This window comes from Pseudorca crassidens, chromosome 12, assembly GCF_039906515.1.
Source record: "Pseudorca crassidens isolate mPseCra1 chromosome 12, mPseCra1.hap1, whole genome shotgun sequence".
Taxonomy (NCBI): domain Eukaryota; kingdom Metazoa; phylum Chordata; class Mammalia; order Artiodactyla; family Delphinidae; genus Pseudorca; species Pseudorca crassidens.
In genome coordinates, this window is record NC_090307.1 from 39,997,240 (window position 1) to 40,023,577 (window position 26,338).

A 26,338-nucleotide genomic window follows, 5' to 3' on the forward strand; every position below is an offset into this window, starting at 1 on the left:
TTTCCCTTCATAGCATCGTCATTCATTCATTCGTTCACTCCACCAAAGTGTATCTAGTGCCTCCAGGTACACAGTCCAATCCAGGAGTCAGGGACCGAGTGCCTGCTTTCCTGTGGGATGAAGTACCCTCACCTAGTCTGGGCCCACCTCTGCTCCGGCTCTCCCCTCCACCCTGGAACTCTTTCCTATCCTCCACCCAGTCCAGTCTTCCAGGGCGCGGCTGAGGTCCACCCCCCATCTGGAAGTTCCGTCTGTCCTTAGTGGTCATTACCTCTGCCTGTCTTCTTGCTGGAGGAATGACAGCAGCAACATCCCAGGCCTGAGCCAGGCCCAGCCTCCCGCCTGTAAGGGGCTCAGTTCACTGCTGAGGTTCTGATCCGACACCAGCCTTCCTTCCATCCTTAGCTGGGTCTGTTCTGTCTCCCTGGCGGACTGTGAGCTCCACGATGAGGGACCCTGCAGCCTCCCTCCGACGCTATGGTCCCTCCGCTAGTTGAAGAGATAAGCGACTCGTGCTCCGGCCCCCACTGGAGGGTGGGCCTAGAAATGCCGCTTCCTCCCAGCTCTATGCAGGAAGCCTCAGTCTGCAAGAGATGGGGAGAAGGGAGAGAACCCTTGCAGGGATGGGATCCTCCAGGAAGGAGGTCAGTCTGGGGAGAAGTTTGGGGGGCGTGGGGGGGCAGAGAGAAGCATGTGGCGGGCGGAGGAAGACTTGTTGCGTCAGAGAATGGTGAAAAGCAGAAAGAATAAAAAGACTAAGGGGAGTCACGGGGGAGGCAAGACGAGTGTGATCTAAACCGCAAATCCGCCTCCTCCAGGCTCTGTCAGGCTTTCACTGTACTGTAAAAACCACTGCCGAACAGCAAGCCTGCTGGATGACAAAGAGAGATAATTGGCTCTCATGCAGATTTAAGCCCAAAGTTATCAAATAATAATAGCACGCAGAAAGAGACACAGGCAAATGGGCCTGGAGTGCCCGCTTCTTCCAAAGGACGAGGATTTGTTAAAAGTATCTAAATTATGCTTCTGCAATGGAACAGGGAAATGGGGCATTTTTTTAAAAAAATAAGATTTTCTTGTACTGCTTAGATACATTTTTTAAAAGCTCTTTTATAATTAGGGCCATAATTTATACAATTTATTTTAAAAATATCCTTTTTTTAATTTCCACCCGGTCCAGTTAAAGATGAACTGAAAAGCCCAGAGTAAATGATTTTTTTAATAAAACCATTTAAAGGAGCCCCAACCTGAAGTGAAATAGATATGTGGATTTTCAGAGGAGAGAGGAAAAAAAATCATATATTGAAAAAATAAATTTCCTAACCCATTTTATACCCCAGATTTTATTACCACCGGAAGGTTTTTAAAATTCTAATTCCCTTTGCTTTCCTTAATCTGTTTATTTACCACAGGGCTTCCTTGGGCCTGGGCTTGGGGCCCAGTGGGTCAGTTTCAGACGAGTGGCCAACCTAGTTTCACTTCCCTGATTCCTCATGTGATTTGTCTGTTCCTGCATCAGCCCTGCTCTTCAAGTGAACTCTGAGCTCCCTGAGGTCAATACCATGCCTGAGGGAGAAATCTCCCTTTCCCTCTCTTTAGCATCTAGCACAAAGCTATGCATACAGTAGGTGCTCAGTTAATGTTTGTCAATGATGCGCCACACTGTGGAGAAGCCCTAAACCCCCAACCAACTGGAGACCAGAAAACATTGCTACCTTCACAGGCAGCTTTGGTTCCTGTTATAACATCCTCTTCCTGCGAGGGAGTGGGAGCGGGGGGCGGGGCTTGTTTTCAGCTCTTAGTCAAAGACCCCTTCAGTTGAGGGGAAGACGAGCAAAAAGCAGATTACCTTGAATACTAGGGCCAGGGAGCATAAGGGCTCCGGCTGTTTGCACTGGGTTGGGATGCAGAAAATGCAGACAGAGGTACCAAGAGGTGCTATAAACTAGACACATTGATGTCACCATCTTTCCAGAAACTTGCCCTCATCACCTCTTCCGTTTGCTGAGCTCAGAGGTGCCCATTCCACACCTGTCAGAAAGCATACACCTACACACACACATACCCCACCCACATGGAAGGGAGAGGGACAGACTCAGAGCCTCATGAACCAGTTGGAGGACACACAGGAAAGCTAGTTAGGACTGTTGCCACTGTAACAAGACAAGGGGTGGAAAGGCTCCTGAACGCCTAAGGGAGGCTCCTTGGATGAGGGGGCATTTGAACTTGGCCTGAAAGCACAGGTTGGATAAAGATAAGCATGAGGACTAGGGAGGGTATTCCAAGGGCTGGGATCAGAGGAAGGTGGAAGTTTCATCCTCTTCTGCTGAACCTCTGGGGAAGGCACTTTTTTCACTTTTGCCTGGGTCCCTGTGCCAGTGAGATCACACCAGACTTCTCCCAGCCTCTGAGACACATGCCTTAGAACTCCCATTACCTCAGCTTCCTGTTCCCACAGGACACACCCCACGGACCCCAAAGGCCAAGTCCTTCTGTAAGACTCCGAGGGAGAAGGGCATTTCCTGAGAAGACAACATCAGAGAGGATGAGGGGGTGGAGGAATCAGTAACCTCCTTGAACTAAGCTCCAATGGTGGGGGAATGTCTGGTAAGGTAGGCGGCCCAGAGTGTGGGTCCTATTGATGGTACCTCTCACCATGCTTCCCACATAGTTTCCTGTCTCTTCCAGCCTAGGACACTGGGCTGGAAAGTAGGAACTGTAGCTGAGAGACCAACGGGAAACAATAAAGGTGGCTGAGGAGTTACTTGAAAACAAATCCTTCTTCCAAATGCCACAGGAGGGTGTGAAACACTCTCCCAGCTGTCCCTCGCCTTCCCAGACCCAGGAAGGATGACGGAGCCCAGGGTCCCAGACTGCTGCTTCGTTGCCAAGGAGATGGTAATTACTCTGTGAGTTGGGTAGGGTCTTTCTTTCTTTCTTTTTCTTTCCTTCCTTCCTTCTTTCTTTTTCTTTCTTTCTTGCTTTTTCTTTTTCTTTCTTTCTTTCTTGCTTTTTCTTTCTTTCTTTCTCTCTCTCTTTCTTTCTCTCTCTTTCTCTCTCTCTTTCTCTCTTTCTCTCTTTCCCTCTTTCAGTTTTTAAATTCTGGGCCTGATAAATTCCAGTGGCCTGGCTGCCCTCTCCTCCACCTCGCCCCCAGCCGCTGACTCTGCATTAAAGGTAGCAAGGGCTATACACAGTTGCTTCCAAAATGACAGATGCCCCTGCTTGGGGTAAGCATGGCAGCAGGGAAACCATTTGTCAAAGTATTTATAAAGTGGGTGGAGATGCTGAAGTTGTATTCCCTCCAGGTTAAAAAAAGAAAGAAAGGAAAAACACGGCAGAGAGCCATGAGGAGAAGAGGAATCCAGCAACTTAGCTCACAGACCCACTCTCCTTTTTTACCAGCTGGAGATATTTACTGAGTGTTAAGTGCTGCGGTGAATGCGGGGATGAAGCGATCTGTGCTCCTGCCTTGAGGGGGCTCACAGTTTGGGGAGACCCACACCTGGGTAGTCAGAGGCAGTGCACAGGGTATGAATGTGTCAAAGGGGTGTGTGAGACCAAGAGGGTCCCAGGCCGAGTTGGAGGAGAGCAGGTGTGGTGTGAGCGGTCTGAGCCTCATGCCCTGAGGGAGGCTCAGGCTGAGCTGGGTCCTAAGAGGAGAACATGGGGGTGCAAAGCCCTTAGGTTGAGAGTGACAGGCTAGAGCCCTGTGCAGGGCCCCCGGAGGTGGGGAGACTGTTGCCTCGCAGGGAGCTTGGTGCGCCCAGGAATTCCAGACTCATGCATCAGTCGCCTGGCCAGAGCAGAGTGGGACCAGGCCAAGCACGGTGACTGGCTTGCAAGGGCGACTGCTGCTTGCGTGTTGGAAAGATGGGTGAGTGAGTCACTAGGGAAGCCTGTGCTTCTGGCTCTAAACACGTGGATTTCAGGGAAGGGGAAGGTTGCTGAGCACTTCCTGAAAGAGGCCATCCCCTTTATTTATTCATCACTCAGCCATTCAACAGATACTTATGCAGCAGCACTGCCTGGGGACTGGGACACAGAGGGGAGCCCTCCGTGACCAGGAGGTGGGATCAAGGCAGGTAAGCGGTGCCCTTGGGCAAAGACCCAGAGGCTGGACTGTTTGCAGAGCCATCCCCAGGGGCCACCCCCCCACCCCCCCGACCTCACTCTCAGGCACAGCCTAGCGTCTGCTCTGACCATTCACGTGTCTTCCTGGCTGTTTCAGTGCTGTGAAGGGAGGGATCATGTGTGCACAGGCCAGGTGGGAGCACCTGGAAAAGGAGAGAGAGACATTTCCAAAGAGAAAACAGATGCCCAGGGAGGAGAAGTTACTGTTGTACAATCCCACAGGGAGGGCCCTGGGCCAGGGCTAAGGGCAAGCCGGCTCTCATTCTCTAAGTGCGGAGCCATCATGAGCATCTTGGGGCTTCAGACATCCTCCAGGCGGAGTGCAGGGGAGCTCATGCAGGATTTGCCCTACAGAAACGGGAACGCCTCTTTTGGCCAGAGCTTGATCTGTGGTTGAAGAAAGTTTTCTGGGGTCACTAAAGAAGCCTGGAGGAGAAGTGAAGCCCCAGAGCTGAGGCACCCCAAGTGCTCGGGGGCCATGCTTGAAAGACGGACCCATGCCAGTTCTGGGGGAGAAAGTCAGTGTCCCTGCAGTGGTCTGGCCAGTGGGCCTAAATAATATTCTGAGAGGTTCGGGCAAGGACATGCCTTGTGTGCACTGAGAATCCCAGGCTGGAATATTCTGCCCTTTCATAGGGGAGGGAGGGCAGGCAGTGCTTGTGTGCTTTCACGTATTAATTTCCCCCTGGTACTTTCATTTCTTTTCTCTTCTTCTTCTTTATCAAGTTAACCATTAACCATTTTAAACAATTGGGCAGCATTTAGTACAATCACTGTGTTTTACAACAATCACCTCTATCAAGTTCCAAAACATTTTCATCACCCCACAAGGAAATCCCATATGCATTAAACAGGTACTCCCCATTCCCACTTCCTCCCGGTCCCTGGCAACCACTGGTCTTCTTTCTGTCTCTATGGATGACATATTCCAGATGTTTCATGTAAATAGAATCATAACATAAGTGGCCTTTGCTGTCTGGCTTTTTTCACTGTGCATAATGTTTTCAGAGTTCATCCACATTGGATGGATCTGAATTTCCTTCCTTCTTCCGGGCTGAATAATATTCCATTGTGTGGTGTATCACAGTTTGTGTATCCATTCATCAGCTGATGACAATTTGGGTTGTTTGTTGAGAATCGTGTTACTGTGGATATATGTGTACAGATATTTATTTGAATGCTTGTCTTCAATTCTGTGGAATATATAGCTGAGAGGAATTGCTGGATCATATGACTAATATCTTCTTATTTTTTTGTAAATTTCCAAGCTGACTTGTCTGTTTCAAGGTCTCCACCTTGATCCAGATTAGCTCAACACTTAGTATGTGCCCACTGTGTATCATGTCCTCACTGATCTAGGAGCTACCCTGTCTAACAAGTCCTATCCCATTTTACAGATGACAAAGTTAAGGTTCAGATAGATCAGGTCTGAGAGGTGCCACTTCTTGGATTTTCCCAAGGTGCCACATGGCTCTACCACATGGTCACTTAGTGCCTAGATGTCCCAGCTTTATGGTGCCCACTCCAGAACCCAAAATGTCTAAATATTTAACTCCATGTGAAATCAGTATCCTCTAGATCCTACTATAGACAGTTGCAGGCGCTAATATTGTTTTCTAACTGGAGGGGAGGACATGAAATTGATACCATTCTTCCATCAAATTGATTTCTATATAAGTGAGTTGGGGAAAGATAAGCTGAAGTCCATTTCAGTGGCTGATCCCTTAAGCTCTGCCAGAGGGAAGGAGACTAGTATCCCAGAAAAGTCAAGATGGGACTTTGAGTCGGTTAGGCAACATCAGGGCTGGAGCAATGTAGGCAGAAGCCTCAGGAGAGTGCAGTACAGGTTGCAGCAGCAGGAGAGGTGACCCCAGGGGCAGATGAGCTGCAGACTGCAGAGGTGACTGTTCTTAACCAGAGCACAGAGACTCTAATCTCAGGGTTTGCGTCGGCACGTGCACAGCTGAGATGGCTTGACTCCGAGGAAAAGGACCTTCCCCACCTCCCACCTCTGCTCCCCCAGCCAGGAAGAGATGGTTAGCTAAAGGGACCCATCGATGGCAGCGAGGGGGCTCCAAGCCTGCAGCCCACCGGACCACTTGAGCTCACAGAGTGACCTTGAACAGCACACCGCAGATGTGATGGGAGCAGCTGGCTCGTGTCCCCTGCGGCTGCACCTGTGGCATTTGTCAGCCTGGTGAACAGGCGTGCCCGACCTATGCATACCTAGTGCCATCCATCAGCCCAGCAGGAGGTGGGGAAAGGAGCAGGGGCCCCCTCCACCCGACCCCCACCCGGCAAAAGACCTCAGCTGCCAAGTGTGTGATGAGACCACAGCCCAAGTCCTGGACACCTGCCCTGTAATTCTGTCAGGCAATTAGCACAGCAAATGGGCCCAAAGGGGCCTGCCTGGAGGGAGCCTCCCTCCTGCCTCCAAATGCTTTCCCCTGCCTCATCCCATGTGCTGGCTCCAGGCTGACAGTGCGCACACAGCACTCACCCCCTCCACCCCACGCCCCTGGCTCAGCCGCCACAGTCTGCATTGGCTCCAAAGCCTCCGATGTCTTAGTCTGGCTCTTGAGGTGCCCTGATCAAGCTCACTCTGTCTCATCTGCCGCGGCAACTTAGAACCAGATTTCAGCCTAATCAGGGAAAAGAAGTGGGAGAAAGGAGAGGCCCCAGTGAGGCCCGCACAGGGACACTGGGGAGGAAGTGGCCAGTCTTGGGAGCTGCAGGAGAGAAACTCAGCAGGTGGTGACAAAATCTGAGCCTGAACAGGGACAGGATAGAGATCGCTGCGGGGCACATGAGGACGAAGGAGAAGGCAGCCCTCCCAAGTTTCTGGCTTGGGATCCAGGAGAACGGGTCCAGGTGCGGGCAAAATAATGGCCACTCCTTTGCACAGGTTACACCTAAGGCACCACGAGCCCTCCAGGCAGCGACGTCCAGCAGATAGTGGTGTGTCTGGGAGATGGACACTAGGCCACTGTGGCTTAAGGACCACAGGGGAGCCACTGTGATTCCAGGTGAAAACAGTGAAAGGGAGGGACAACCAGGAATGAACCCAGGCTGGCTCTCAATCAGTTGCCTTCTCACCAAGGAGCCAAGATTTAAAGTAATTCCTTCAACGTCGAGACCTAACTAAGGGGGATGGGAGAGACCAATGTCACCAGGGAGGCAAGGCTGAGAAATATATGCTGATCTTAGAGGAAACAGGAAGTCACAGGAGCTTTCAAGGCAAGGAAGTGACAGATCAGAAGCTGGCTTTAGGACGATCGCCGCGCTGGCTTGAGACTGAGACACTGGAGGCCAAGGGACAAATTAGGAGGTTGTCGTAACAGCCCAGAGAAGAGGAGATGAGCGAGGAGACAGCAGACAGGAGCTCACAGGGCGAGAGCTGAGACTTCTGCCATTAGGAATAACTTTATAGACCAGTTCTAGACAAATGCAAATGCTCCTTGTCTCGGGGGGGCAGGGGTGAAGGGAAGAGGAGGCCTCCTCGCACTCGGGGCCCAGCTCTCATTCAGATGAGGGGAGGGGCCTCAGGGGCCTTGGGCAGGGTCCCGGGGAGCAGCAGTGGCCGCCGCTGTGCTCAGCCAGGATCCAGCCGATGCCTTGAGTTCTCCAGCATGGCAGGGGGGCCTGGTCAGACCCAGAGCTGCCGTCCCGGTGACTGTGACCTTCTGCAGATTATTTCTTCTTTCCGGCCCCTCATTCCCTTTACCTTGAGACTGTCCATTCCTCACTCCTTTTTATCTGTCACTTGGAAACTTAGGGCTCCTGACTCTCCACCTCCCAGAAGGTGATGAGCAGTGGGGTGTAGGATGGGCAGGAGCTCAGGCGTTGGAAAAGTGCTCAAGGAGGAAGCAAACTTTTCCGAGTTAGTAGGGCCATAAACTACGAGGCACCCATGTTTTCGCCCATTTCCCAGGGAAGCTCCGCGTCGTTCATGTGCGCTGCACGCTGACTGTGCAGTGGGCGTCTGTTGGGGCTGGAGAGTCTGAGTGGTGAAGGCAGGCGGGTGGGAGAGGGAACAAGAACGTTCCAGCCCACCTGTGGCCCCAGCTCAAGTTCAGGGAGGTTGCCAAGCCCACCTGACCACATGAGACTGCTCCCCACCCACCTGCCTCCAGGGGATGGCCTGAGTCAAGGTTATAGACGTGTTCTGTGAAGTCACCCCTGGGCCCATGAGGACAGGCTTGTCCTGACTACAGCACCAGTGGGCCCTTCTTGGAGGATCCTGGTGGAGGAAGCTGGTGCTGAGAGAGGGCCTTGCAATGGACCCCTCTGGTGAGCCAGCCATGGGCTTGACCTCAGGGGAACTGGTCTGTCTGTCCATACTTCCCTACACAGTGGGTTTTTTGGTTGGCTGTGTTTTCCCCAAACAAGCTCATGCAATTAGTTTCTTCTTGTTTCCTAAATTATTTTTGCCACTGCTAATTATTTCACACTCCATATACAAGAGTTATTGGGGTGGGTAATGGGAAGCAAGGGATCGCTTCGCGGGAGCATTGCAGGCTCCAAGACATGCAGGCAACTTTGATTTGTTTTCTGCTCAGCTGCCTGCCTGAGAGAAGGAACGGAGAATTCTGAAAGAAGAGGGGGGCAGCATTGGGGTGGGCAGGGGAGGGGGAGACACAGATACGGGCTGAAGTTTTGGAAGGTGCGTCGGGCCCACAGCCCGGGAGGGAACACCTACCAATGGGGCCAAGGCCACCACTCTACTGTCCCAGGTATGTCCCAGGCAGCTCAGGGAGGGCTGCAAAATCCAGAGGATACCCTTGCTCAGTGGCATCACAAAAGGGACACATGTGGGGCCTGGCACTGCACTGGGAGCTTCACATGTGTCACAACAGGCCTGTATCAATTCCAGTGTACAATTTGGAAAGTGGGGCCCAGAGAGGTTAAGGAACTCACCCGAGATCACACAGCCAAGAAATGGTAGAGCTCAGACAGGAACCCAGATCTGTCTGATGCCAAAGCCTATATGTCTAACTGCCCTGCTCCCCTGCCTGCTTCTGGGGTTCTCTTTTTCCCCAAGGATGCTCCCTGGCGGTGCTTCCCTGGGAAGAGAGCACTTACCTTAGGTGGAAAGGGCTTGGTTCCACAGTCATCCCCACCTGGCCCCCAAAAGCCCACTCTGCCTGAGCTCCATCCAGGACAGATGTGCCCACTGCCACGCCTACCTCAGGGTAGCCTCCATGATGGGTGTGTCCCTTTCACCTTAGCTCTGATGAAGGGAGGTTAGAATTTTACTAAAGAAGATAAACCAAGAATCTAAGTGGGGAGGCAAAACCAGAAAATATAAGAGCTGTTGAAAGGAAGGGTATGTGGACCCCAGACGGCTTCCCTGGCGCTCTGTGTCTTCGGCCTGGCTGGCCTGTCGTCAGCCTCAAGGGTTTCGGCCAGGTGAAGCCACTCAGACTTAAACCAGTGAGAGGATCCCACTTCCTGCTGGGACAGCTGGCTCCCTCCTCTCCTGGACCAGAAACCCGCCAGACCCTCCCTCACCTCATCAGGCTCTTCCTGGTGGCCTTGGCTGCCTGAGGACGGCCGCTCCCGGGGCTCCCAGCTGTGGTGAGGACCAGCCTCCCTAGTAGCTCAGGCCCAACCTCTGAGGAGGCCTCTCACAGCAGCCAAATGCTAGGAGCTGGGACCCGCCCTGCAGATGCCGAGTGACAGCCACACTTCCACACGACTCTCTGGTCCCGCCTCTGGGACTCCACATTTTACACACACACACACACACACACACACACACACACACACACACACTGAAAACAGAACCAGTGGACTAAGTGAGAAAATGTGTGCACAGTACTCACCGGGAAGGTGCTTCGTCCCTGGCCAGGGCTATACGGCCTACGGACTAGAAGCTGACACGGACCAGTGCCCTGACCCCGGACCGGGCGTACACGTTCTCATTCAGCCTTTAGCAACACAGTGAGAGTTAGTCTCCCATCTTACAAGTGAGAAACTGAGGGAGACAGTGGCTAAGGAACTTGCCCCACACCACACAGCTAAGGTGGTAGACACGTGGTGTGCGAGCCGCATCCTCCACCACCTCTCGACGCCTGCAAGGGAAGGGCCGCACAGATCACCTCATCCAGCTCCGCCGCCCTCCTTACAAAGAAGGCCCCGGGCATCAACCCACTTTCATGATTTCCAGCCCAGGGCTCTTTTAAGAGAGAGCTCTTCCAGGGGCTCCTCTCCCCTCCCCACCTCCCAGTGGGAGCTCTCTATCGTGGCTTCCGCTGGAGAAGAGGGCTGAGCTCTGGCCTCACTCATCCACCCTGGATGGGCGGGCAGGGACAGGAGAGTCCAGGGTGAGCATGAAGCCGGGCGCATGGAACAGGGGCCTTGAGGGAGACGACCAGCAACCTAGTAGCACTACTGCCATCTCCTGTGATGCCCACACCACCCACCTAGGTAAGGGAGCTAGGGCAGGAATCAAAGTGCCCATTTGATGGATGGAAAAACTGAGACCCAGAGAGGTGAAGGGACTCACCAAGTCTTGGTGGCATAAATGACTTTTGGGGAGTGCCCTATTCTGGGCTCTGCGTCTCAGAAAACAGAAGTTAAGGGATCTGGGAAAGGTGACTTGTGGGCTGGGGTCCTGGCGTCGTGTGTCCCTGGGCAGAGGACGCAGAGGGAGCTCTACCAAGGCAAGGAGCAGGACTTCTGCTGACGGGGCCAGGTTGGTACAGAGTGTCATGACCCCCAGCAGGCTCTGAGGGCCTCTCTGGCTTTATTGGCTGGAGTGCGGGGACCTGGCAAATGGCCAGTGGTCATGAGATCCCAGCCCTGCCTCTTCCTAGGTAATAAGTGACCACGAACATCCTCCCTGACCTCTCTGAGCTCAGGCTTGTCTTAGGTGAAATTGAAGAGAAGGCATCTGCGTCTCAGGGGTGTGGTGATGCACCGGGCAGGACCTGGCTTTGTGGGGCTCCCCCCTCAACTCTGGTACCCACCCCTTCCTTGGCGGCCAGTGCGCAGACTTCAGGGGGGCAGAGAGAATAGACCCCATTGCTGGGCGCCTGGCACAAGCCTCTGGAGTTCAGAATGGAGGTATTGGTGCTGCCTAACAGGGTCAGGGAGGCACGGCCTGGTAGAGGTGGGATGGTACCCAGGCCCTGGCTGATGAGTGGGAACTCATCAGGCCAAGATGTGGAAGGAAGCTGTCCTCTGTGAGGCGAGGCCAAGGGAGCGAGGCAAGGGCCAGAGCTGTGGGAGTATGAGGGACGCTAGGGTGGGGAAGGAGTGAATAAACCCTGGAGAGGCTGGGGCCGGGGTGGGGGTGGGGTTCTCTCACTGCAGTGCCCAGCATTCCAGTGAGGGCCCTGGCCAGGCTTGAGCGGCCAAGAGCCGGTACTGGCCCTGTAGGTGGCCTGGGCCACCGCGCTGTCTTCCGAGACTCCCTGTCCCACCTTTCCTGAGAGCACTGATTACACCCTTTCTGAAAAATAAAGAACAGAAGGAAGAAAAGAAGCAGAGCCCTCTCCTCCGAGCCCTCCCTCCCTCCCTCCCACTCTCTGTGCGTCCCCCTCCCTCCCCGTCTTCCACCCGCTCTTTCTTGCTCTCCGTTGCTAAGTAGATGGTAGGTTTATTTGCGGCTGTCGGCTCCCAGTAGAAAAATTTCGTCTTGGAGAGCCGCCTGGATGGAAATGGCTTCAGCACCGATTTCATGGAGAAGGTCTGTGCAGTAATTAGTGTTCATGAGGGAGGAATTGGACTGGCAGGCTCCCAAGAAAACTACTCCCCAAAAGTTAGCGTGAGTCCAGAGGGCTACATCAAATCCAATTCCAGAGTGTGCATCTCCATCGCTATATATAGACCCGCAGACGAAAACAGGCAGCGCTGTGGCTCGCAGTTCAAGGGGGAACTGGTCCTGGGAGGCAGAGGCGGCCTGTGCTGCTGAAACCGCGGGGGATGTAGAAACTTGATGGCTACTGCCGCCCTCCCGCTGAGCCCTGTGCATCTCCCACCTTCCTACCCCACCACCCCAGCTTGGACCCCCTCCACCCCAGCTTGGCCGGCACAAACACCTGGAGAGGGGAAGGGAGGAGAGAGCAAGGCTGGGCTAGCCCGTGCTGGCCAACACTGGGGTACCATCTCACTGCAAATGCCCCCTGCCCCGTGGGTCCCCACACAGATCACACTCACTCCAGCCACTAGGAATGACATCCCCTCTCCTTCCTCAACCCTCTGTCAAGGCCCCCCCCCCGGGGGCATGCCTGCCTCCACGATGGTCCCCTGCTCGCTCATGCTGTTGCTGGCTTCCCCAGGCCTCTGCATTCAGAAGCTGGGTCACTGGGTGGCATGCCACCTTTCTCGGCTTCCTCCGTGTCCCAAGCTGGGTGTCGCTGAGGTCCGGCAGCACATCTTCCTCTCCTTTCCTTCCCTCTGTCCCCAGGCCAGTCCGGGAAAAGAGCAGATGCCCTTGGACACTTAGGGAAAAACTGAGGGCAGCAGGTCCCAGAGGCCTGCCAGGAACTGGGGGCTCTACCTTGTCCACCTGGGCCTTCAGGTTGAGGGAGGAACAGGTAGAAGAAGCCGGGTTAAAATCCAGAACTCCGAGTCTGCCTTCTTCATTCCTGGGAAGTTTGTTGCTCCAGCCGGGATTTTACAGACAAGGAAGCCGGGGTCCCCAGGAGACCAGGACCCTCATCTGGCCCCTGATGCAAGTTGCAGCTCCCACCGGATCTTTTCACACTTCCGTGCTGTGTGGCCTTTGCACCCAGGGTCTCCCTCTGCGTTCCTGCCGTTCCTGCCTCTGTTCCGCCAAGTCCTGGACCCTCTGCTCTCACTTAGCCTGGCCTCTGGGCCACATTTCTGGTACCACTGGGGAGGTCAGCCCTGCACTCCACAGGGTGTGTAAAGCCAAGGCAGGGGCCTCTGCTCAGTCGCAGACGAGGGCCACAGCTGCCCAGAAGGAGGCCCAGCAGCAGTTCCTTTAACCACCCCCATGCCTGGCTTCTCCTTCTCAGCCTCAGCTCATCAACCTGGCCTTCCGGGCCACAGGGTACAATTAGCTTAGCGAAGACAAAGCAAAGGTCTAAAGAAAATGTCTAGGAAGCCCAGAGAAAGGGTAAAACCTGAGGATGCAAAGACTGAGAAATGGGCAGCTACGGAGTCAGACCCATCACGGAGGTGATAAGGTTGGGCCTCAGGTTGGCTCCCCCCAGCCCTGGGTCCCCACAAAACCCCCTTCTCAGCCCACTCCAGCTGCCCCCCACTCTCCCAGGCGGCGGTGGGCTGCTACGTGGACTCGGCCGCCACCCACGCCCGTGAGCCTGTTCTACCTGTTCCCTTCCACTCGATGCAAAGCCTTGGAGACACTCTTCCATCTGCTGACGGTCTGCTCCCTGCACGCTTTGTCTGGGGCTTTCCACATTGGCCACCAAACACCGGCCTGTTCACCCCTCCTCAGGGCTGCACTGGGCTCCACAGCGCTCTCAGAGGCTTGCCCTCCAAGAGGCCGGGCAGTGGACCTGAGCTGTTTCTCTCACTGACCAGCTGTGTGCTCTGGGGATGAGTGCCTCACCTTGACCCACAGACGCGTCCCATTCTTCCTCCGTAGAAGAACAGTGTACACCCCCTGCTCCCTTACCACCCCCCCATTCACTCACTGATGAATTCATATGCGCTAGGACCCACTTTGTGCCAGGACTGTGCTGATGCTGGGGACACAGACTCATGGGATATCAAACCCATTTCACAAAAAGGAAACTGAGGTCCAGAGAGATCTGGTGACTTGCTGCAGGCTGTGGTTTACCGATCAAGAGATTGCCTTCAGTTGGCATCCTAATGCCAAACCAGTGTGCATCCCTCACCCTGTGCTGCCTGTCACCATGCCAGGCCCTGTGCCAGGAGCAGGGCTTACCAGGGTCCATGGCGGACGGGTCAGCCTTGCCATCAGGGAGCTCACAGGGTCCTTGAGAGAAGTCAGTGAGGAACACGGGTGAGAGTGCCCAGTCCACAGCCATCCCCTCCCCATGCCCACCCTCAGGGGTTGCCCACCCCTCCCCTGCTCTCCCCTCACAACACTGCCAGGTCCTGTACTGCTCCTGAGTGAGACACCCCCAGCCTTCCTCTCCCCAACCCTCCCAGCCCACATTCCCAGGTCTTAACAATCCCTCTCACAAAAGAAACAATTGACACTGAGGTGCCTCTTTGGGGAAGCATGAAGCCAGCTCTTTGTCACCCAGGTCCCTGCCAGCTCATTACTGCCTCCTGTCATTAGCATATTAGATACACGAGGTAAACAAAACACACATCCCAGACTTTCAATGCCAGCCATCTGTCACTCTGCCCCCAGCGTGCTGGCCCGTGCCGGGGCAGGAAGCACACCCGGGGTCCACGTCTGTGTGAGTGTGTGTGGCAGGGAGGATGTGCAGGTCCCATGCAAGGAAAGCAGACATCACCAGACAGCGTAAATGCCAAAGCTATTTTTCACACTGTAGGGAATCTTTAGCATCACATCACAACTGCTGCTACTGAAAATGGTAGCAGTAGTAATCCCCTCCATTAATTATATGCTAGGCGCTCTGCTGGACACCCACTACTCCAGCAGATGAGTGTCCTTATCCCCATTTCCCAGGTAAGGAGCCTGAGGCCCAGGGGGCTACGCCAACTTCTAGCACAAGACAGAGGCTACTGTCGGAACCAGATCCACCTCCCTCCGAGGTCGCAGCCCTCTCCCCGGACTCCAGACATCCTGCTGATGGAAACAATCAGGACACAGGGGTTACACGGTTTTCCCAGAGGCACTAGCTGGCTGACGACAGAAACCAGGGGGTCAGATGTCACAGTTATTTGGAGATGGAAAAAAATGGTATATTCTGGAGTAGTCAGGATGGGAATTAAATAGATGGACAGGAGAGAATACGGGGTCCCAACGATGAGGCCAAAAAAGAAAGGAAGGAAGGAGGAAGGGAGAGAGGATGTTGGAAGTGGCGGGGGTGGGGGGAGAAAGGAAAGAAAGAGAGGAACAAGGGAAGAAAGGAAGGGAGGAAGTAAAGAGAAGAAGAGGAAAGGAAGAACAGACAAGGGGGAAAGCCAAGGAAAGGTGCTAGGAAAGGTGTCTGGAGGAGCTTTGAAGGGGCTAGCACTCTCAGGGGCTCCAGCCTTCTTAACCACTTGGGAGGCCCCAAACTCACCCTGCTACCCACACCTCTTCCCCTTTTCCCAGCACATCCTTCCCTAGAGGCCATGCTGGGTTCAAGACTCAGGCAGCCTTGCACTGATTCTCCCCGGGGCGGAGCTGAGTATCCTCCTCCATGAGGGGCAGAGCCCATGATTCAGGTCACAGGCCCTGCAGGCAGCCTGCCCCAGCTCACAGCCCAGCTCCACCATGGACCTGGCCATAAGACCTTGGGCAAGTCTTTCATCTTTGTGTGACTCAGTTTCCTTACCTGTAAAAGGGGGATAATAGTACTATTTTATAGAGTTATTGTATTAAATGAGATAATACATGTAAAACACTCAGAACAATGCCCAACATATAACCCCAAATCCCTAAGTGTTTGCTGTTATCATTTGTGCCACTGGTGAGCCCCACACAAACCTCAGCTTAGTGGGTATGCCTGTTGCAGGTATATCACCTGGCCTTGCAAGTGTGTTTAGCCAGCGTCTTCTTTAAAGCAGGGGGTATGTCTTTCATCCTTTGGCAAATGGTAGACTATCAACACATGGTTGTAGAATGAATGAATGAGTGAGCCATCTTTCACTCCATCCACAGATGACAGTACCCTGATCCCAGTCACATGGTTTGTTGAGTCTTGAGTACCAGTCAACTGATTAGTTAGTTCAGTCTTCTTTCTTGGTGGGTTCTGTGGACATGTGAGTGGGTCTCTGGGAAAAGAAGACACAGAATTGAATGCCAGGCTCTGTCCCACCCCCCCCCCATATGTCATCCTCCCCATTTGCCAACTGCCTTTCATCACCTTGGGCACTACCTGCAGGTCAGCAATGAAGGAAGGGTGACGGTGCACGGCTCTGCCTCTTCCCAGGATCAGGGACAGCTGACTCTAAAGCAAAAGCCAGAGCCTGCCCACCCCTCCTAAACTGTGAACAATATCTCTGCTAGGCTCGCGGGCTTGAGGGATTGACTCACTGAAGCCAGCATCCCAATCACATTTGCTGACTACTCCCTTGCCGCAGTCCTCAGGTTAAATATTGCTAAGTGCCTGTGATTGAACCTATCTTACTGACGTTGAGTGAAGCGCAAAGCCTGGCCAGAAGAGTGGCTTAAGTGGCCGAGATCATGAGAGAAAGGCATCCTCCACCTAGAGCTGGACCATGGCCTACCTGGACTGAGTGAGATTGTTTTTCTGCTTTTAAAAAGAAAATCACATTTTCCAAACATTGATCCTGTAATACAGGACTCCTGGCTATTGGTCTTTTCAAAATAGTCTGTCTTGGATGCTGAGGTCGGAATTTCTTGATCGGTGCTTCTGTTTTTGTTGTTGTTGTTGTTCTTTAAGTGAATTAGGGCCTGTTAGGAAGGAGCCGGAGAAGAGAGGTGAGATTAACTCACCTCACCTGGCGGGTCCTGAGTGACCACTTGCAATCAGAGAGGGGTGGCACACCCTCCCCTCCTAATTTTGAGCAGTTCAACTGATCTTGTGAAGCCCCCATCCCGGGGCTTGGTCGGGGATACGGGAGGAGAGGCACAGCCCCAGGAGCTGCAGTCTAGTTGAGGAGACAGAGTTCCCACAGATGAGAACAGCAGAAAACTGTTCAACTAAGCACTTGTTTTTATGTGTCGGACTCTTGGATGTGGAAGGGCTCATTGGGAGGAGAGTCAGCATAGGCTGGGAAGCTGGGGAGGGTTCCGATGGTGGGGGAATCTGGTAGAGGACCCGGGTGCGGGGAAGGCGTGCCGGTGGGGAGAAGAGCAGGAACAAAGGCCCAGGGGTGACAGGGACACCCACTGTGGGGGAGCATGGTTCAGGGTGACAGACGAAGGGACAAAGGGACTCGTCAGCCCCCTGCCTTGTGAGTCTGCTTACCTCTCCTTCCATGGGAGAAAGGAGTCAGAGAGACTGACTGCCCCACCACACAGCACAGCATGGGGGTAGAGAGCTGTCTCTGTGGGTGTGCTGGGGACAGTTCCAGGCTGGGGTCCCGAGGTTCCAGGGTCATACCAAGGAGGGATTCCTCCACACATCCCTCTGCATGGGGAAGGGGATGCTACTGGGGAAAATGACATCCCCTCCCGGCCAATTTGGAGCTGTCCATGTAAAGCTCCAACAAGGGGAATTCTATGCAACTCACAAAGCATTCACTGAGCTCCCTCTGTGGGCACAAGACCTGCACACGTCCAGCAAATGCCGGGGTCACTGGGGGCTCAGATCCCACACCGTGTCCTTCCTGCACACTGAGGAATCAGTCCGAGGCCAGCAGCATGGCAGAAGTAAGCCAGCGAGGCTCTGCATTTCCGGCCAAACAGGCAAGGAGAGAGAGGCGATCGCGGGCAGGCAGGAGTGGAGATGGGCAGGCAGAGGACAGAGGCAGAGACCAGGGAGGTGCTTTGCTTCTCAGATCAGTTATATGGGCCTTGCTTTCTCAGAGATTCTGCCTGTTGCCCATCTCCCGCAGTTTAGCCATTGGTGGAGTCACACCAATGAGACCCCAGAGCCTCTCTCACGTGGTGCACGGTGAGCAGTGGTCCCTTCCCAGGGAGTCACGCCCAGCTTCTCAGCAGGTGCACCCTGATCTGAGAAAATTCAAAACAGGAAGATCTGAACTCCCAGTCCAGTTTCGTTAGAAGGGGACACAGTTCGGTTTCTTGGCTCTAGCGTTTATCTTGGTATTTGTATGAGGAACGAATACCCCACATGCATTTCAAATCCAGCCTTGGTGCTCAGATAGAGCCCTCTGTGGAGGAGCCCGAGATCTGACTTTCACATTGGAGACGCCACTGGGGGTAGAGGGAGGTCAGGTGCATGGGGTCCAGGGAGGCCCCAGAGACCTCAGCTCTCTCCACCTGGGTCCTTGGAGGAAGAGAATGAGGTCATCCCTGAGCCCCTCACCCCAAATCCCAGCCATGGGGTGGGGGTGTGGAGGGAGGACATCTCCCATCAGGGCCCCCAAAGTCCCCACTCACACTTCCTGACACACTGCCCAGGGCCTTGGGAGGGGATGACAGGAACTGAGCCCCAAACCAGGTCTCTGCTTCACCACCAAGCAAGTCACACAGGCCCCCCTGGTTGTCAGATGCTGGTAACACCCCTGTCTACTCTAAGGTGCAAGCGTCATGAGCTCCCGGGCATGACAGCACAGTGGCAAGTAAATCTCCATGTGTGAATGAAAGGGAGCAGTTTGTGCCGTCCTGGGGACCAGCAGGCGCTGCCAGCCTAGAGCAGGGGCACAAGGGCAGCCCCTTGGCTGTGGGAACAAAAGCCAGCACGTGTCACGAAGCAGGTTGTACTTGTCTTGTTGGGCCTTAGAAAGTCTGACACTTTCCCTGGGCCCGTCCCCAACCCCTGAGCCCCATGGGCCCATCAGCCCAGCCACAGACCGAGAACTCTTTGTTGAGAAAGGGGAGAAGCCATCAGTATGTCACGTCCACTTTTTGTCCTTTTTCACAGTGCCATAAAGATGTTGCAGCCGACACCAGACATGAAATCCTCCGGCACTGAGGGTATGAACAAGGGTAACTATCAGGGACAGACCCTTGGCAAAAGGCCCACCTGCTGGTCCATCCTCTGAGGTCTGAGCCAATTAGGTCCCTGGGTCTGAACTTACTGGGCCCTGCCCAGTGCCCCCAGGAAGAGAAAGAGAGGGCTGGTCCCGTCCCCTGGGGCTTCCCAGTCTAGGTCTGGGGGTGTTCCCCAGCCCCACGCCCATCTGTATCTTGTGGCCACCAAGGGCAGAAAGGCTGAGACCGTCACAGTGAGCCGGGTCCAGTTCCCCACATCACACAACCAGCTTAACTCTGAGAAACTCTTGAACTTGGAGTTCACCTGCAGCTCAAACTCCTCTGGAGTTTCTGGTGTAAAGAGAGTTGACGCAGGAGGGCAGTGCTGAGCCTGAAAGCAGGCTGTGGGCTGAGGGTGGGGTTTCAGCACTGGAGGGCCCTGAAGAAAGGAGCAGGCCAACAGCCCTGATTCACTGGCTGAGGGCACCATCCATCTCCCTCTCCTGCCAGCCGCCCCATCATCCCCACCCACCAGGCCTCCTCAGAGGAAGACGGATGGCTCCTTCTACCTCTGCGGGCCTAAGCCGGAGGGCAGACATCCCATCCCAGACCCTCTCCACACACGGCTTCCCCTGAGGTCAGCCATCTCTCCCCAGCCTTGCATCTCACTGTCACCCAGCCAGGGCCAGAGTGGAGTTTAACAACTACTGCATTCAATGACGTCTGTTCCTGGGGATGGGGGGTGGGGGGAGGAGACCCTGGAGTTAGCAGCTCCTGTAGTAGAATATTTCCATGTGGGCAAACACACACCACCCAGAAGACACTGGGAAGGCCACCCTTGCCCACCCAGACCATGGGGGACAGAGGTAGACAAAGATGTGGAGACAAAGACGTGTGTCTTCTAACTGCCAAATGAGAGGGACCATTGCTAAGGGCTTTAAGAGATGTTGGGGTTGGTGTAGTCAAGGAAGACTTCCTGGAGGAGGGGAGGCTTAGTCTCTCCTAGGACACGTGGGCTCAAAAGGAAGGAGGCATGGAAGAGGTAGCAGGGGAAAGGGTACTGTTCTGAGGCTTGGATTCCCCCAATGCAGGTGGAGAAGTAAGAGTCAGAGTCATGCTCTGTGGGTGAGCAATCATTGTCCTTCTCTTACGGAGAGAGGAGAACATCAGCAGAGAAATCCCCAGAGAAAGGGGGAGGGAGGGAGTATAGTCCAGGTAGAAAGGCCTGGAGGGACTGGAATGGCCAAGACGGGTCCTGGGGAGATTCTGGCAGAAGGGTCACCCCGTGGCCGGGCACTGGGAAAGAGAGGCAGAGACAGTGGCAGGGCCAGCCCCGTGGTTTCTTTCTCTGCCTGTTACCAGGAGCTCACAGATTCTCAAGGCTCTCAGAGATTAGAAGAGGAGATGAGGCTTACCCCTGGGGCAAGCCATGAGCAGTGGTCAAGGGTACAGCCACATAGGAATCCACAGAAGGTGAGACCACAAGGCCGAGGTAGGCTCTTAGGGCCTCACTGAAGAGCAGGACCCAAGCAGTGGGTTTGGAGGAGGTGCAAACCTGGGGCAGGCCAAGAGGTGGGGGGACATTCCCAGAGGAAGAGCATATATGTGAAGAACTGCTCTGCAGCTGTCTCTCCCACACGAGGGAAGGGGGCATCTGCCCCAGAAGGCACTGGGGAGGCAACCCTCACCCACCCAGACCATCGGGGACAGAGGCTCAATGGCGGGACACACATAGCTTTGGAACACCAGCAACCCTCTTTCCAGGGAAACTGGAAGACATCCCCTCTCCCCCTCCCTCTATCCACCCACACACAGTCTGCCTTAATTTCTCTGCAGTGGGGCCCACCTCCGTTTTGTAAACCCTGGGATGAGGAATGATGCTCTGAGGGTGGGGTTTCAGGCCCCATGGCAGGTGGATGGGTGGAGATTCAGGGCAAAGAAAATCACTCCCAACAGGGAGCCTCTCCTTGACCCTTAGGTCTGGCTGATTGGTGGGTTTTCTGCTCCCTTCCTGTTCCCCACCCCCTCCCACACCCAGCTTCCTCTCACTTCCTCCAGGCCAGTCAAGTGCAGGGCCTGAGGATCTGATGTTTTATTAAAGTCCAGATCTTCCTATTCTAGGGCCACCTTCCTCTGGCTAATTCTGTAATTCAATTAGTAGGAAGCCAAGGCCCGGCTGGGGTGGGAGGAGGGCGCGCTTCGGGAGCCTTCCTTCCCATGATGATTACACCCCAGGCTTCAGCCCTGTTCAGAGCTGGGCAGGAAATTGTACTTCCTTCACTTCACAATGACAAGGGCCTTTTATCCCCACACACGGGGGCTTTGTAAATTACTGCCATCTCCGTGCAATTAATTCTGCCGCGCTGTGTTTTTTCCCTCGTGTGGGAGAGGGCACCCGCCCACCTTCTCAGGAATCAGCAGCGCCCCCTGCACCATCAGCCCAGGCTGCCCTTCTGGAGGAGGGTGTCTGCCACCCACCCACCTGCGCCCTAGCCGGCAACACCCACTCTGCCTGCCTCCCCCAGCTGGCTTAACCTCCCCTGTCCCTACCCTTCTCCTCCTCCCTCTCCTTCTCTGCCCCCAGTGCTTCCTGATCTCTCTTCAGTGCCCCAAAGCCCCAGTCGTGGTCCCCCCACCCTCTTCAGTTCCTTGGGCTAGAATCTTCCGTTTCCATGAAGCTTCAGTTCCGTTTAGAAGACTCTGTCTCCACCCTTCACGGAGCTGACAGTCTATTCAGAGACACAAGACATGAAAAGGATCAACAGAAGGATGGGTAAATACGAACAGTGAGGGGCTTCCCTGGTGGCCCAGTGGTTGAGAGTCCGCCTGCCGATGCAGGGGACACGGGTTCGTGGCCCAGTCCGGGAAGATCCTACGTGCAGCACTGTGGTGTGACTTTTCTGCAACTGTGACATTTCCCTGCCCCCACGCCCACCCCGATGATCTCCCAAGTCTGGCCCTGCTCCTCCAGGCTGCAATTCTATCCCACCAGGTCAGCGCTAGAAAGCGCTGACCCTGAGGCGGGGAGAGTCAAGTGATGAGCTGGTGCTGGGAGAACCATCCCAGACACTGGGACAGGACGGGGAAGGCGGGAGCTGTGGGGCGAGGCTGGACCTCACCCAGAGGTTCTCAAGTCACTTCTGCGCCTTTTCACCTCAGATCCCGCCATCAGCGCCACACAGCCGGTTGGGCCTCAGGAGACCTGGAGGGCGAGACAGGTGTGGGGGGAGGGTGGGCCTCTGTGCTCCATCATGGATTCTATCCCCCCTAGACAGCATCTTCTGGGATTCAGGGCCACAGGACCCAAATGAATACCATTTACAGCTTGCTGGGTGGAGAGAATCTACTTCAACTCCCAGAGCTCAGAGGAAGCTTTGAGGCAGGGCCATAGCAGGACCCACCCATGATAATTTCCCTCATGAAGAACCTGCCAGGAAGCTAATGTCCAGTGATCTTCGTCCGTGCCCTCAGAACGGGCTGTGGGTCCTGCATCCTGCCTGGCTCACCCATTTCCACCCACCCCATTTTCACTCCATCTTCCCCTCTTAGCAAAGTATTTTTGTTTTTTCTTTAAAGTTAATTATATAAATGATACATGATACATGCGGGTCTAAATGTGTCAAACAAAACAAAAAGTGTTAAAGTCATGGGAGACACCACCTACCCCCCCCTTCCTCCCTCTTTTCAGCTTGATGGGACCCTTGTAGACCTTGGGCTATGGTGTAGGCACAAATTTGGGTGCATATGGGAGCCGGGGAGATGTCTCTGTATATACACGGCATCTGCTACTTTGCAACCTGCTTCTCCCATCTGACAGTGCGTCTTTCTGTGTTGGACATTTAGAACCATTTCACCTTTTTAATTGTTGTAGAGTATTCCACAGTTTAAACATAAAAACATTCTGGCACTGAGAAACCTCTAGATGGTTTTCCATTTTATTGCTATTCCCAACAGCTACGGTGGACCCATGTCTCCTCCTCTGTGAGCACAAGTATACAGGCAGGGTCAGGCTTGGGAAGGGAAGTGTTGGGCCTGAAGACAGGGAGAGATGTCTGTGCCACCAGCCCCATCCCCGGGAAGGGCGCTCCATTGTCAGACCTTCTCAAGCCTTCAGGTGCAGAGCCCGTACCACTCCCCCTGCCCACCCACCTCTGCTGCCTTGGATCGAATGTGGCTGCTCCCTGAGAGAACCCCATTTCCCAACTAGGCTGAGAGTTCCCAAGGGGCCTCACCGGGCGTGTCTCTGGGGACACCTCAGCTCCTTACAGGAGAGGGAGCCTGGCAGATTTAGTGACTGCCGAGCTGAGGCCCCCCTGCACCGCCCTCACAGCTCAGAGCCCCCTCCTCAACTCCTAGGAGAAGTACTGATGAGGACAGGAAGTCACAGTTAGTTCAGTGAGTGTCCAGTGGGCGAGACTTGCGAGCGCTCTCTCCCCTGGCCACCCTGGGCGCCCACCTTGGCCCCCACCCAGGCCCGCTGCCCTCTGCAGCACCCTGTGAAGACAAACTCCCCTCCTGAAGCCCCCCATCCCTGCCAAGCTGCCGCTCCTTCAGGGTTCTGCCCCCAGCAAGGGAGCAGATGTGGTCCCTTCAAGCACACAGAGTCAGCTGTTGATAACTATGTACTGTGTCCGCCTTTTTTTTTTTATATATATATTTTATTTATTTATTTTTGTTGTGGTACGCAGGCCTCTCACTGCTGTGGCCTCTCCCGTTGCGGAGCACAGGCTCCAGACGCGCAGGCTCAGCAGCTGTGGCTCAGGGGCCCAGCCACTCCGCGGCATGGGGGATCCTCCCAGACCGGGGCACGAACCCGTGTCCCCTGCATCGGCAGGCGGACTCTCAACCACTGCGCTACCAGGGAAGCCCCTGTGTCCGCCTTTTTAAAAGAGCCACAGTGAGACAGCTCTCTCAGAGTGGACTGTCAGACATGGCACTGGGCTGGCTGAAGAGATAGTTTGAGGAGGCCAGGTGGGTGGGCACCAGTTGGCCCCTGTGTAAGGCTGGTCCCTCCTCATGGAGGCGTAGAGGGACAGGAGGGACTCTGCCTCTCTGACCCACCCCCCCCATCCACAAGAGTGACTGTGTTTACACTGTGCTCTGTGATTAGAGAGCTCTGCAGAGGTTGTTAATGCTCATTGGCTAGTAAGTCTCCCGGCCAGCCTCTGAAGGGAGTTAGAGATGAGGAAACTGGGACTCAGAGAGAGGCATCAGTAAGTGACCCCTGGCTGAGTACCGCTTCCTGTCTGGAACCACGCATCAGCCTTTGCAGGGGATGATCTGATGGGGGAGAGAGCAGGATGGTGACAGTAACCATACTGTCAAGCCCTGAGCAAATGGGCTCAAGGAGGCCTTGGGGACAAGAGCCCTCCCACCAGGGCAGCCTCTCAGCTCTCACCAGCAACCTCTGTCCTCCCACTATGGAGTGTCCTCGGGCCCTTGATCAGCTCCCAGCACCGCTGCCATGTCCCCGCACCTCCTGGCACCCCCAAAGCAGCCAAAGTGTTCGGGATTCAATGCTCTTGGCAAACATGTGTTGAGCTCCTGCCCCTTTCTGGGCACCGAGAACTAAGGAACAGAACAAAATCAAGTCCCGACCTCATCTGAGCCCGGGGAAACGCTCATCGAGGAACACACACACAGTATTAACGTGTCTGGGTGAGGGGTGCCAAAGAGAAGCACAAACAGGACGAGGGGTCAGAGAGCAGGCCTGCGTCCTGTGTGGGGGGTGGGAGGAGGTGCTGCATTAAATGAGGCCATCGGGAGAGGCATCTCTGAGGAGGCCACGTGTGAGCGGAACCTCAAGGGAGTGAAGGGGCAGGCCGTGCAGACCGTAGGCCGAGCTCCTTCTGAGCAGAGGGAACCACCAGAGCCAAGGTCCGAGGGCAGAGTATGCCTGGCGGGGCAGCGAGGCTGGAATGAGTTGGGTGAGCGAGCAGGGGAGGAATGGAAGAAGTCAAGGGGTGCAGATGACAGCGGAAGTCACACAGGGCCTGGGGGTCCCTCAAAGATTCTGGTTCACAACACAGCTCTGAGCGCTCTCAAAAAAAACTGTAGCAGAAATGCCTGGAAGCTGGACAAACGCAACAGATTCTTTTTTTTTTTTCCTTTCTGGAGTCCTTTCCTTGTTATCCTGGTCCATGGAAACAACGTGGTCATTTTCTCTCCTTCCTCCCTTCTCCTCCTCCCTCTCCAAACCTGCCCTGACCTTGTCCTGGGCTGGCTTGCACAGCGGCTGCCTCCCAGTTGCAGGCAGGCATGGGCGGAGGACAAGGCCAGTGAGGGGACAAGAGGAAAGAGGCCCTGGCAGAGGCAGGCAGCAGCACGAGGGACGACGTCATGGGGGCCTCTGATTGCTGTTCATTTTAGTCCCCCAGTGTCTCCATCAATAACCGTCTGCCACAGCCAGGATGGAGGAGCGGGGAGGGGGGGAGGAGGGGTGATCTGGGGTCTGGATGGGGAGGCATGAGATGGAGTGGGACAGAGGCTCCTTGGCACTCATAGCTCCTCCCAGCCTGGGACAGAGTTGGAGGCAGGGAAGGCAGAGAGCCATGGGAGCTGAGAACTGTCTCCCAGCTTTCTCTCCCCGCTTCCTTCTGCCCGTCTCTACATCTCCCTCACAAATACATTCCCTTCCATCTCCTCTCTGAAACTAGGAGAGGAAGGGAGGCAGGACCAAGTTTTACACTGGAAGGAGAGGAAGGGAGTTTTTATTGGGTGATGGAGGAGTCAGGAACTGCAGAGGATGCTGGGAGCACTCTTATGTCCAGGGAAACGAACAAGAGGCCAGAGCGAGCCTGGTGACAAGGCACCAGACTGGCACCAGAAGCCTACAAGCCTCATGAGAAGAGGGCCTGGGCTCCTGGACCTGTCACAGAAACTGGCTCAAGGGCACTCAGGAAATAGTTGATAAATGGCCAGGAGGATGACCACCCGGCCAGCTGTGGGCAGTCGAGAAGGGAGGTTGATTTAAGATGAACTAGACCAGTCAAGGTGGTCTGCCGGGAAGAAGTGGATCTTGATCAGATTCTTGAAAGATGGATGGGATTGGTAGATGTGAAAATGGGGAGAGAAGGCATACCAGGTGAGGAGACTGGAAAGGGGGAGAGCAAAGAAAGGGGGGCAGTGGTGAACACAGATGGTTGGGAGATCAGATCATGGGAGAGAGAGTGAAACAAGGGAGAGAAAGAAGACAGTGAGCCAGAGGTGGTGGCCAGCGCCCAGGGTGCCTTCTCTGGGGCCATGGTGACTTTAGGAAGTCTGAGGCCACTATGCCCCTCCAGATGCAAGCCTGCTGCAGGCTGAAGTTGGCTTTTTGACTTTCCCTAAGACCCTAGGGCCGCCCAAGCCACACAGCCACATCTGGAGGCAGAGGAAGAGGCCCTGACACTGAGCAGTCTGAGGGAACTCCCAAAAAGCCTCTCCCACCAACAAGTATTCTCTTTACCTTGTCACCATGCTTGAAGGGCCAGCATTAAAAAGTCACCGCTTGAGTAAGACACAGTGTTCTGTAAAATCCAGATTCCCCGGTGAGGCACTGCAAGAGGAAAGCTGGACTGG

The 26,338-nt window shown here is 54.7% G+C and overlaps 1 protein-coding gene across 50 annotated transcripts in view; it reads left to right on the plus strand.

Annotated features, from left to right (window-relative positions):
* Positions 1-26,338, plus strand: part of CELF4 (CUGBP Elav-like family member 4) — a 299,450-nt gene that overhangs the window by 48,229 nt on the left and 224,883 nt on the right. The gene's annotated exons all lie outside the window — the stretch shown is intronic.